The 13,063-nt window shown below is 41.5% G+C and overlaps 3 protein-coding genes across 3 annotated transcripts in view; 2 read left to right on the top strand and 1 right to left on the bottom strand.

Moving 5' to 3' along the window:
• LOC144772199 (uncharacterized) overlaps window positions 1-13,063 on the top strand; it is a 501,761-nt gene that overhangs the window by 7,220 nt on the left and 481,478 nt on the right. The gene's annotated exons all lie outside the window — the stretch shown is intronic.
• LOC144772200 (uncharacterized) overlaps window positions 1-13,063 on the bottom strand; it is a 486,273-nt gene that overhangs the window by 38,889 nt on the left and 434,321 nt on the right.
• The window catches only part of LOC144772198 (uncharacterized), a 30,482-nt gene continuing 26,082 nt past the window's right edge, over window positions 8,664-13,063 (top strand). Inside the window, 1 exon segment of the mRNA XM_078656334.1 lies at window positions 8,664-8,836. The gene's annotated coding sequence lies outside the window, so the exon portion shown is untranslated.

Raw genomic sequence — 13,063 nt, 5'->3', positions numbered from 1 at the left:
CTTCCCCAACCTGGTGAGAGATAGAACGCACTTGGTCAGCCAGTTCTTTGCAGTACTCTAGCACAAAACCATCAGATATACTTATCACCTTGTGTCCTGGTACCCATGCTTGCCTCATTGCTCGTCCCATGAGAATTTCATGAGGACTCAGGCCGGTGTTCCGATCTGGAATACTTCTGAGTCCCATCAGAACAAGAGGTAAAGCATCAGGCCACTCTAATCGGGTAGACTCATACATTTCCCAATCTTGACTTTATTGTGCCATTGAGTTGTTCTATTACTCCAGAAGCCTCTGGGCGGTATGCACAGTGCAGCTTTTGCTTAATGTTGAATGCTTCACAAATTAGGCCAATTATTTCATTATTAAAATGAAGGCCTCGGTCTGATTCAATCGTTACTGGAAAACTGAAACGAGGGTTAAGCTCTCAAAGTAAGAGTTTAGCTACAGGGATGCTATTGTTTCTTTTGGTCGGGTAGGCTTCCACCCGTTTTGAAAACAGGCAGACAATGACAAGGACGTATTTTAGGCCTCTACAAGGGGGTAACTGAATGAAATCAATCTGCAATCTTATGAATGGGCATTCTGCCTTTCCAATCTTTCCTGGTACCACTACTGTTTTCTTTCCAGGATTCATTTGTTGACAAATTAGACACCTATGGCAAAGAGCCTCTGTTATGTTCCTGAATTTTGTATTAAACAAAGTCTGTCTGAACAATCTGATCGTGGCAGCCCGCCCCAAATGAGAATCTCCGTGGTACATCCTAGCCTTAGGAGCAAGCATACAGTCTGATAACACCGGTCTACTATCAAGGTACACAATGATGCCATCTTCAGCCCTTCTTTGACAACTTATTTTTACCCACTCCTCTCTTTCTTTCTGCTCTGTTTCATTCTGCAAATCTCTCAGTTCTTCCCACGTACTCACGCCTTCAAGCACCATAAGTTGGCAGCTGTTTCCATTTATCTAAACGTTCTTGTTTACTGCAACTCTGAATTTAGTACAATGTTGGGCTATTTGGTCAGCATATCGGTTACCAGCTGTCACTTTGTCATTGCCCGATCGGTGAGTAGCACACTTGACCACAGCCACTTCTTTTGGCAGTTTTATTGCATCAAGTAAATCTTTTACATATTGGCCATTTTTAATAGGAGTATCCGAAGAAGTCAGAAACTCCCTCTGCAGCCAAAGTTGGCCAAAGTCATGGACAACCCCTTAATTTTTTTTTATTTAAGAAGTTTTGTATAGCGCTAGCCAGACCGGAAGGTATCGGAGCGCTTTACAACAAGTATAGAGCAGTGCAAAAGACAGCAAATACAGTACAATCAGCGAGGCGTTCAGGATATGAATCAGAGTATAGATGGCCATCCGCATCGAAAAGAGAGTAAAGGCACTTTGAACACTCCTAGCGGTTCCTATCTGTTCGATAGGGAGCGGTCGAGGAAAAGGATTTTGAGTTGACTTTTGAATTTCGGGAAGTAAGGAATAGATCTGATGTGGGGGGGGATAGAGTTCCATATTTGGGAGCATTTCCGGCAAAGGATCTGGCCAATGTTTTTTGTTTTCGTGCTTTGAGCGGGATAAGAAGTAGGGTGTTAGAGCTTCTGAGAGTCCTGTTCTGACCTGCTTTTCTGAGTTTGGCTGCCAGATATTCTGGTTTGCCTGTGTGAAGGGCTTTATGGGTGAGGCAGGCTGTTCTAAAGTTCGCCCGCATTTCAATAGGTAGCCACTTAAGGTCTTTTAGTGCTGGAGAAATGTGATCAAATTTCTTTATTCCAGTGACCATTCTGGCAGCCGCATTTAGGGTTGTTTTCAGAGGAGCAAGGTGAGTTTTGGGTATTCCCGAGAGGATTGCATTTCCATAGTCCAGTCGTGACAAAACCAATGCTTGGGTGGCTTGTTTGAGATCTTTGGATGGAATGAAAGGTTTAATTTTGTTTAGAAGTTTCAGGTTGAGGAAGGCACTCTTGGCTGAAATCATGATGTGTTTGGTCAAATCAAGTTTAGAGTCTAGAGTGATGCCTAATGATTTAACGGAGTCAGCCAAGGAAAGGTTTCCATTGAGCGCATCAATTTCTTTTAGCCATTCGTTCATTTGTGGGTTTTCTTCTTTGTTCGAGATAAGAAGTAACTCAGTATTGTCCGGGTTGAGTTTTAAGTGGTTACCTGACAGCCACCGTTGGACTTCCTTTAGTGTTTCATTAAGTCTATGGATATCTTTAGAAGAGGAAATTTCTAGGTCGAGTTGTGCATCGTTAGCGTAGAGGTGGAAGGGCATGTTGGCTTTCCTGAGTAGGGTGGTGAGGGGTTCCATGTAGATGTTAAAGAGTTGGGGGGAGAGCACTGAGCCTTGGGGTACTCCCCTTGTGACTGGGTGTAGGTCCGATTCATAGCTTCTGATTTTGATTCTTTGTGAGCGATTGTTTAGGAATGAGGAGAACCAGTTAAGGACCACGTCGTCGAGCCCAGCCCTTTCTTCCAGAGCTTTGAGGAGAAGAATGTGATCGACCGTATCAAATGCCGCCGATAGGTCTAGGAGAATGTGGAGGGAACAATGGTCTGAGTCCAGAGAATTGAGTAGGTCATCAATTACTTTGATGATTGCAGTTTCTGTGCTGCACCCTTTCCTGAATCCCGATTGATGAGAGTCTAGGAGACTGGTATTGTCCAAGTGCCGAGTTAGTTGGTTGAGTACACATTTTTCTAGGATTTTGAAGAGGAGAGGAAGGTTAGAGACGGGTCTAAAGTTGTTTAAGTCATTTTTGTCCAGGCCTGGTTTTTTTAGTATTGGGGTGACTTGTCCCACTTTCAAACAGTCTGGGACTTCTCCACTTTTTAGGGAGCTGTTTATAATCCTGCACCACAGTGGGGCAAGGGAGAGTTTCAGTTTTTTAAAGAGTTGAGCAGGGAGGGGGTCAAGGGTGTGAGAAGATGGTTTGGAGGTGGTGATAAGTTTGACTATCTCTTCTTCAAGAATGGGCTGAAAGAGTGACCTGGGATTAGTAGAGGGAGGGGGGGCGTTGTCCAGCACCCCATCTTGTTTGCTGTGGCGGGGGAGGGAGTGGTTGGTGGCCAGGGAGTGATCGATCTTGGAGATCTTATCTTCAAAGAAGTTGGCAAAGTTGTCGTATCGTTCTTTAGAGGCCAGCTCCAGGGAAGTATCTGGTTTGGATGTTTGCTGTCGAATGATATTGAAAAGTTCCTTAGGTCTGTTTTTTGCGGTCTCGAGAGCGGAGCAGAAGAACATAGATTTTTTGTTTTTGATGTGATTATTATATTTCTTCCGGATGTTTCTGAGTTTGTCACAGTGGTACATGGAGGGCAGGTTCCTCCAGCGTCTTTCTGCGGCTCTAAGTTGTCTCCTTTTTTCATTGGTGTCTGAGTCGAACAAGGATCTTGATGGGATGGTTCGCTTTTTTTTAAGTTTCAGGGGTACTAGTTGGTCCAGGAGGGTTTCTAACTTCGCGGTATAGAGCAAGGTGAGGTCGTTAGTGGAGAGATCGTTGTCATTGGCTAGGAGGAACTTGAGTCTCTCTTCCATAACCTCCAAGGGGATCTGGTTTAGATTTCTTGCCCATTTGGGGGGATCTTGAGCAGGGGGCAGGGATAGGAGTCTTTGGTTGATGTGGAATAGAATCATGTGATGGTCCGACCAGTCGACTGGGAGGATGTTGTCGACCATGATTATGTCTTGGTGGGCAATGATGGCATCTAGGGTCGCTCCTTTGTTGTGGGTTTCTTCAGACCAGTGTTGGCTGTCGGTGTATATGGTCACTCTCCAATTTTTCCCAAATTTGCAAGCTTTTGTCAATGCAACTAATTCGGCTATTTGTGCAGACTTAATTTCAGGTAAATAGGATACTTCAATTGGACCTCCAAGCGTATGCACTGCGTAGGCTGCACTCAATCCTCCTTCCTCATGTCTCATGCATGAGCCATCTACAAACAATTCGTATTCTGGATTTATTAAAGGTTCATCTCTTATGTCTCGTCGTGGTTTAGTACTGTATTCAGTCAAGTCGATACAATCATGTTCGACTTCTCCCTTCACTTTTGCAAAGTGAGAATCAGGTAGCAGTGTTGCTGGGTTCAAAATGTTACATCTTGCTATGGTCACATTTCCTGCACCTACAAGAATTCACTCATATTTGGTTAACCGACTAGGAGTCAAATATTGGGTCTTTGTTCTTGTTAGTAAAATTACAACTGCATGTGGAACATACACAGTTACACGATGTCTCATAACAATGGACTCACTTTGCTCAAGACTCATGCACGTTGCAGCCACTGCTTTCAGACGTCCTGGCAATGCAGATGCCACTGGATCCAGTGTGGACGAAAAATAGGCCACAGGACGTCTCATCAAACCATGAACTTGGGTCAAAACTGAAAGTGCACAGTTGTCTCATGTGTCACAGAACATTGCGAATTCTTTTGAATAGTCAGGCATCCCTAATGCTGGAGCTGTACACAGGCATTCTCGTAATTTTAAAAAAGCAGTCATGCTTTCTTCATCCCAGTCTACTGGGTCTTTTGCTCTTTTCTTTGTCATCTGTATCAAGGACTTTGCTAAGACTGCAGATCCCACAATCCACTGCCTGCAGTAACCTACAACTCCAAGAAACATTCTGAGCTCTTTTTGAGTTTGAGGTAGATTCATGTTTTTGATTATTCTGATTCTTTCTGCGGTAACTCTTCTGACACCTCTCTCTCTCTGGTCCCCCAGATATTTCACTGATGTGGTGCAAACTTTCAGCTTTTCAGGTGACACTTTATGTCCTCCTTCACCTAAATGATTTAGTAAGGCAATGGTGTCAACAACACAGTCATTTCGAGCCTTAGACGCCACCAGCAGGTCGTCTATATATTGCACCAAGACTGATTTTCCGGGCAGCACCAAAGATTCAAAACACTTTTTCAAAATCTGGTTAAAGATTGAGGGGCTTTCTGTATACCCCTGAGGAACGCGATTCCAAACATAGACATGCCTGTTGAATTCAAAAGAAAAAAGAAATTTGCTATTTGGGTGTAGTGGAATCGAGAAAAATGCGTGACATAAGTCTATAACAGTAAACCATCCAGCTCCCCACGGTATCTGATACAGAATCACTGCAGGGTTTGGCACAACTGGACAGCATGGAACAATAATCTTATTAATTTTCCGAAGGTCTTGTACGACCCTGTACTTTCCACTTGGTTTCTTTATGCCAATCATTGGTGAATTACATAGACTGCTCATTACTTCTTGTAAAATACCTGTTTCAACTAATTGTTTTATTTCTGCTTCAACACCTGCTTTTATTTCTGGGCTTATTTTGTACTGCTTAGTGTTTGGAAAAATTGCATCTAGTACTTTTATCGGATCTACGTTTGCCATTAATCCTACATCTTTTCCTGTGAAATCCCACACAACTGGATTTACTGTATGCTGTAGCTCACTGGGTATGTCGTCTAAAGTCAGTTCTCTCTTTTCAGTTTCCTTTTTTGGCCAACATTAATTTATAAATTCCATCTTCATCTGGTGTCTGAATTTCTACACCACTTGGTGAGCAAAAGATTGTGCAATTCATTTTACACAACAAATCCCTGCCTAGCAGATTTACGGGACTAGAATCGAACACAACAAATCTGTGCATTTCTTTAAAATTGCCTATTCTAGCTTCCATTGGTTCTGTAACTGGGGTACTAATTTACTTATTAGAAACACGCACTACTTGGATCGCTTCTCCCGAGAGGGGTAGGTTTCGAACGTCTGCTGTTCTCACAGTAGAACGGGTAGCACCAGTGTCCAATAGAAAGGTGACATCATTTCCTTCTACCTTTCCTTCAATGTATGGACCTGACTGATTTACCGGCAAGGATGCGCCAAGCACGCACTCCTCGTCCTCCCCTCTCAGGCACCGTCAGTATGAATCTTCATTGAAAAACGTATCACTCAAAAGAAATTGTGATGTCACAGTATCTTTTGTCATTTCCCTCCCAATTTGAGGTATCCACACTATAGCTTTGTTTGCTCCTGTGATCTGGCATAGGTGCAAGTGGCATCTGGTTTTGTATTACCTGCTGTTGTTATTTCCGTGGTACCCCATTCTGCACCTGTGGATTCAAATTTTCAGTTTGCACGTTAGTGTTGTGTACAGCCTATCACTCGTTCTTCCAGTGCCCCAACTTACCGCAACCATGACAGGGAAACTTTTTCATAGCTTCCTCTCTATTGAATTTTCCCCTTGTCTTACCCCCATTACTATTTCCTGGAGTCTGATTATTACCCATTTGGCTCAACTGAAGTTCTTTTTGTTCTGCTAATTTTACCTGTGCCCACATTACCTTCTCTTTTAACTCTTTTCGTTTATTGTCAAGTTCGTCTTCACAGTATTTTGCATACTTCAAGATTTCATCGATCGGTTTGGCCTGCCAGCAGATTTTGTGGTCTTTAATCATTGTGAAATTTCTGGTCTCAATCCTGACACAAACCGATATATGAAATGCGTCATATCCTTCATATCAGTGTTGTCTAGGCCGCTATACTGTTTGAACACTTGTAATAATCGTTCATAATATGCATGCACAGATTCATCTTTATTCTGAGTGGTTCTGTCTATTCTGGTCCAATCGGTTTCCTTTGCAGGAACCTTTCCTTTGAGGTAGAGTATAACTTGGTTATACTTTTTCATAACCTCCTTGGAGGGTGCTCCTGTCTTTGGATCTCTAGGGTATTCATCACTAGGCCAATCAACTGCAATCTTACATTCAGTCCATAAATCTACAGGGACAACAATATCAAACAATCCATCTAAATCCTTCAAAAGGCATTTTGAAACTTTCACAAATCTCTCGACTTGTCTATACCACTCTACAGGTTTCTCTCGAAGTTTTGGAACGTCATTTGTAAAAGATAAAATATCCTGTCGGGACCATGGGACATGTACATAACCTCCACCTGGCACTTCTCTCATAGGACACAATCTCTCTACTTTTTCAGCTTCTTTTAGCAAATACTCCGATGCTGGTTGTTTTGTTCGGGCCTCTTCTTTTTTCTTTGCCCATCTAGTTTTCAATTTTTCTATATCTCGGCATTTTTGCAATATTGTCATGAGCTCCTTTATTTGCACTTTCCTACCTGACACATTCATATTTTCCAAATCTTTATCAGAAAATTCAGCTCGATAAGGTTTCTGTAACACTTTAGATTTGCCAATATCAATTCCCATATTAGAGGCTGTATCCATTAACTTTTCATGGACTACTCTGGTATTTCTAGTAATACTTTTACATATGAATAACAATTTGTCTTCACTGAGTGTATTTAATCTGTCCAATCCCACGTTTCCTGCCATCATGTCTTCTAATTCAACCCTTAATTTGTATATATCCAATACTTTTGGCTGTGACTTAGGTTTCTCTATTTCTCGGGACCATCTCTCTATTTCTTCTGGGGTAACTACAGTTGCATTTATTGTACCTCCTGTAGGTGTTCCTGTGCTTAATTGTACTTCTCTAGAGTTCCCAGGAGTACTTTTTCGGGCTGAGCTTCTTTCAGGTTCTCTTATAGGTAAATCCATAAGGGAAATTACCGATTCAGTTTCGCTTACTTAATCATCCTCTACTATAACCGTTTCTTTTCTTGTTGTTATTACAGGTGTAGTTAGGACTTGGGGTTTAAGACTAGGCGGTTTATCCCCATATAGAGGAACAACCGGCCCAATAGTTACCGGAATTGTCAGGGCTTCAGGACTCGTATTCAATTGTGAAATTTTCTGAATTCATTCAGTTCCTTGTTTTTCTAATGCTACTTTTTCTAATAAAGTCTCATGTACTACTTGTGGAACTAATGGTGGTTTCAAGAACGGAGCACTTGGATTAACTGTGCTTGGCTCTTCATGGTAAGGTGGTGGATTTTTCATTAGCAAATCTTCCAAATAATCATCATCCGACTCACCACTAGTCATTAAATGTCTTGTTTTCTCTGTACGTTTACTTCCTGTTGTGTTTTCTAGCTCTCGTACAGGATATAATCCTTCTACCAACATAGATTGTCTCCACTGTTTCATTAATGTATCTCTAGTCTCTTTTGGACATCGAGGATACAACTTACCCCAATGTCTGACACCTCGGGGTCTGTCTCTCTCAAAGGCCTCAGTTTCCCATTCCTCTAACGCCTCATACTGCGTTAACCTAGGTCTAGGATCTAATTAATTCATGCGGGTTCTCAGATTGTGCAAAACCCGACCATTAAAGGAACCATTTTTAGGGAAAGCTAAAACACCATCATCTTTTGTATATTCAATCCAATTTTCTAACCACACACACGCGTGGTAGCCCCTTTCAAGCATCATGTAAGATGCGTGCGTATTTGGTGGCAGAATAATAATTCCTTCTCTAGTTTTAATCGGTTTATCCTTTTTGAAAAAATTCTTAATCCTTTTAATGAAAGAAATTTTTCTCTTTTCTCCATACATAATGTAAGGTCTCCCTCTAATCTGCTGTTCTAGCGCAAATCCTAAATATCTTCTATCGGGTCTGGTTCCTCCAATCGGACCTATATGCCTCATATACTTTTGCTGTGTTCGTAAATTTTCAGTTACACTCAATTGTTTACCTAAAGTGCTTCCAATACCAGTGCGTTTCTTATTTTTTTCAGCCAATCAACAATTCAGTTTCAAATAACAACTAGCCAATTATTGCACGGCTTTTCTCGTGAGACGAGTTCCCAGGCTCCTGTGCTTACCCCTCCTTTACAATCACTACCTCGTCTACACACCCGCTGTATCAACCAATACCAGCGCGGCTCTGAGTGACGTCAGCGCAGCTCCGCAACTGACTCCCTCCTCTGCAAGGTAATACGACAACCTATTTCTTCTCACTTTTAAATGCAATCTTTATTATTTAACAACGTAAAAACATTCGCCACTGTACCTGAGTGACTAATTCAAAGGAAAGTCGCATTTCCTCACTACGAGTAAATCTCTTCCGCTTACTCTTCAATTACTACGAGTAGATCCCTTCCGCCTACCCTTCACGCAAGCATTAGAGAACCTGCTACTCCTTCAGACTTAACCACTCCGGGATATATACTAAGGCCAAAGTTTCACTAGCGAACCCCTTTGCTACCAATCAAGCTCAGACGAACCTGCTACTCCTTCCGTGTGACCCTTTAGAGGTGATATCACACAAAAAGTTTTGCTAGCGAACTCTTTGCTATCATCTATTCACACATTCATACAGAAAAACCCTAAATAGTGCTTCCGGTTCTACCTAACCATGCACTAATTTCCTACAGGTAAGTGACCTCACTGTAGTGTGGCTTCCATTTACCACCCGCTATTCTGCCCCCGGGGATTCCAGACAAAACATATAACAGGTACGAACAATTTTGGTTAATACATAAAATCAAAACAGCATCAAGAAAATCAATATAACATCAGTTTTGATCAATCAATACATAACTAGCTAACTACTAACTACCTAACAATCTTAACTAAACTCTAACCATAACTCTGCTACCAAAAGAAATACTGATAGAGCGCGCAGGTCACCTGACTATATTTTTTACCAATACTCGCCTGGGCCCATAATTCAATAACAACATATAACTTAATCAGGTAACCCTCGCTCTACTACCAGTTATTTTTACCTACTAGGTTCTATACCATTGACTTACCAATCCTTGTCGCTGGTACCTGTAAACCTATTGGATAAGGGTGTTAGATTGAAGATAGCTAGCAAAAATAACATTTCACTCATATAATAACCACAGACTCTTTAAAGGTTTAAACTCTTTATCTAAATCTCTTAAATGGTCATGATCCAAAGATTAAACACCAAAAGACTCTCAATAATACAAATCAGAATCAGAATGTAACTATGCAAGATATGAATTAAACAGTCATTAAGCATTTAGCAATAGGGAGGGTAAGATAAAGGAACATAAAAATGCAATCAACAGTGATCATGAAGGGAGGGTAAGAAAAGGGAACATATGTAATCAAAGCTTTAATGATAGGAAGGGTAAAGAGGAGGGAACAATACAATGACGAACCCACACATATTTATATTTACCTAGAATGGTGTGAAGTCCAACCCTGGCCACGGGTCAGTTAATGGACAGAAAACCCCAAAAATTGCAGTTGCCAGCAGATGCAGATTCAGAATCAGGACAGGAGAACCAGATTTGGATCAGGACAGGACCACCAAAGGTTAAGACCGGCACCCGCAGTTCAGTTGCAACGCCTGCGCTACTCCCTCTCTGCAGCTAACAGTCAGAACCCCGATTGAGTTCTCGAATTCACCATCAAAGTGCTTCGCCAGCACCTCAGCTTCCCCCGGACCCCGATTGGGTCAGCGAATCGTCTAACAGAGTGCTCCGCCGCACCTCTGCTCTCGATCACCTATTGAGTGTGTTGGGTCAGTGACAGGTCAGCTATTCGGACAAGTCGGACAAATTAACTAACTAAGCCTACTCTAGTTATACTATTTTCCAGGGCAGTGTACCACCCCCCAATGTTGCAAGTGTAAGAATCCCCAATTTCGATTGGTCAAAGAGGAGGAGAGGTCGTCACACCACACCAAAATTGAGACTTTTACTGTCTCATATTCAAATTTACGTTCCTGCCCATCAAATTTAGGTTCTCATGACATCTTTATTCCACCCAACAATGGATGTTCTATTGGCAAATAGATTGTTATAACTTTGTAAAAATTTGAGTTCAGGAGTTCATGTTCCCAGGAGCGTCCTGGCGGGCCGGATCCATGGCAGATTTTTTGGATATCCCCATTGAGATACATGTAGTTATTTTAATAATCTGGCATGGATCCGGCCCTCCAGGACCGGTTTGGAGGCCTGTAGTCCGCTCCTTGGCTACAGTCTAAAGGTCACTGTTCCAGAGACTTGAGACTTTGCGCAGTCGCAGTTTCAACAAAGATGGAGTACAGCGTTACAAGTCAGGCCAGTTTTCAGAGTGTAACATGAAATGGAAAAGAAACAGTTTTAGAACACAGAATAAATGAATGCACTGTATACCATGTATCTCTACTCTATTCCCATTATTTTATTTAAACTACTGCGTTACGGGTTCAGCAGAACAAACAGCTTAGCAAAAACAGCAATGCAAGCTTCGTGCATGTGAGAATACAAATCAGCCATATTAGCTCTAATGCGCAGAAGCAAAAGATTCCCTCCACAGCATAGAATACGTCATGTCACGTGAGTGTGACAGACGCATGCGCAATAGAAAATCCCGCGTAGCAGCAGCCATATTAATACAAGCGGATTACAGTTAGTAAAACACATAAGCAAGCTTCACTCGGACACCTGTTTGTGTTGTGTAATGCGATATTAATAGACAAAACATGTTAGTACATTACGAGTTATTTGAGGTTCTTGAATACAAGCAAGTCGCTTTTCATGCAAATTCTTGCTCCATCAACAGGTTAATTTGGGGTTTGGTTGTGACTTCACCCTGACAAAGAATGTGGTTGCTGCTTGAGTAGGGTTCTATTCCTCTAAACCAGTAACTCACTTTCATACACTCGTCATGACTGGCACCCCTCACTTTCACAGATATTTGTGTGTATGTTGCATTTTGTGGAGTACACATGATTTTGTTGTAGTCCAGTGTATGTTTAGTCCCTATAATATGTGTTGTTATTGAGGCTAGGGTCCTTTTTAGGTTTTGCCTGCCCAGCGCTTGCGCTGTGCTTGTGAAATCTCTTGTATTTAATATATCTAAAAAGGGGGGATCTTATCAGTTCCCATCACCAAATTACTGTGTTCATTCGCTTTTGTGTGGAACTTTTTTTTTGTTAACTTCCCCTGGTTGTACATATTTACGATACATCTACTAAAGCTGTTCACACAGTGTAAGCCCCCTTCACTGTCAAGATAAGATCTCTTCCCACGGAAAAGGCAGACAGCTTCTAACAATATGCTGGAACGCTTGCTTTTATTACTTAGTTGTCTAAAGCGGGTACTTTATCCTTAGAACGTTTGTGCCATATCTTATTTATGCCTAAGTACCTTTCTTTGCACTTTGTAGGTATTATCGGATTGATTTTTTCAACTTAATCTATTTGGTCATTATAATCGAATTCTAAATGTAATAAAACTTTAAAAATAAAGTAATTATCCAAGAGCCATGCTATATTTTACTGCTAAACAGGCAGCCACAAGTTCAGTTACCTTGCAGACACAAGAGTCATGATTTGAATGGTGCAGCAGGTGCAGTGGCACCAGGCATAAAGCTCTTGGGACCTCACTAGACCCAGATTATTGCTAACATTTTAAATTAAACAGGCAGTCACAAGTGCATTTATCTAGCAGACAATACCTCATGATTTCAATGGTGCAGCAGGTGCAGTCGCACCAAGCACAAAAGTTGTGAGAACTATTCTAAACACATAATATTGCTATATCTGACTACTAAACCAACAGGCAGTCACAAGTGAAGTTACATTACAGTTAAAAATTACTTGGTTTGAGTGGTGCAGCAGGTGCAGTAGCACCAGGACCAAAAGCTCTAGGCACCCCATTAAACACCTAATATTGCTATATTTTACTACTAAACAGGCCGTCAGTCACAAGTGCAGTTACCTTACAGGCACTGGGGGCATGATTTGAATGGTGCAGCAGGTGCAGTGGCACCAGGGCCTAAAGCTCTAGGGACCCCACTAAACCCAGACAATTGCAAACATGTTAAACTAAGAAGGCAGTCACCTGTGCAGTTACGTTACAGGCAATAGGGTTATGATTTGAATGCTGCAGAAGGTGCAGTGGCACCGGGGCCAAAAGTTGTCAGAACTTCTCTAAACACATAATACTGCTATTACATCAATGAGTTCTAATATTTTCCTGTTTAATTTCAATTTTCAAAATATTTGCTATCACTTACCCACACTATACTACTAGTAACAGCACAAAGTATTGCCTTTTTGCACATAAACTAGTCATGACACTTTAACAGACTTTCTGTAACTTATATTGTACAACTATTCAGCAAGCTACAACTTGCACCAAAAAACTGCTTATTATTAATCACATTGGTGAAACCATATGCATTTACCAATGC

The sequence above is a fragment of the Lissotriton helveticus genome, chromosome 8 (assembly GCF_964261635.1).
Source record: "Lissotriton helveticus chromosome 8, aLisHel1.1, whole genome shotgun sequence".
NCBI lineage: Eukaryota > Metazoa > Chordata > Amphibia > Caudata > Salamandridae > Lissotriton > Lissotriton helveticus.
The sequence above is the reverse complement of the archived record's forward strand: the minus strand, read 5'-3'. Positions and strand labels throughout refer to the sequence as shown.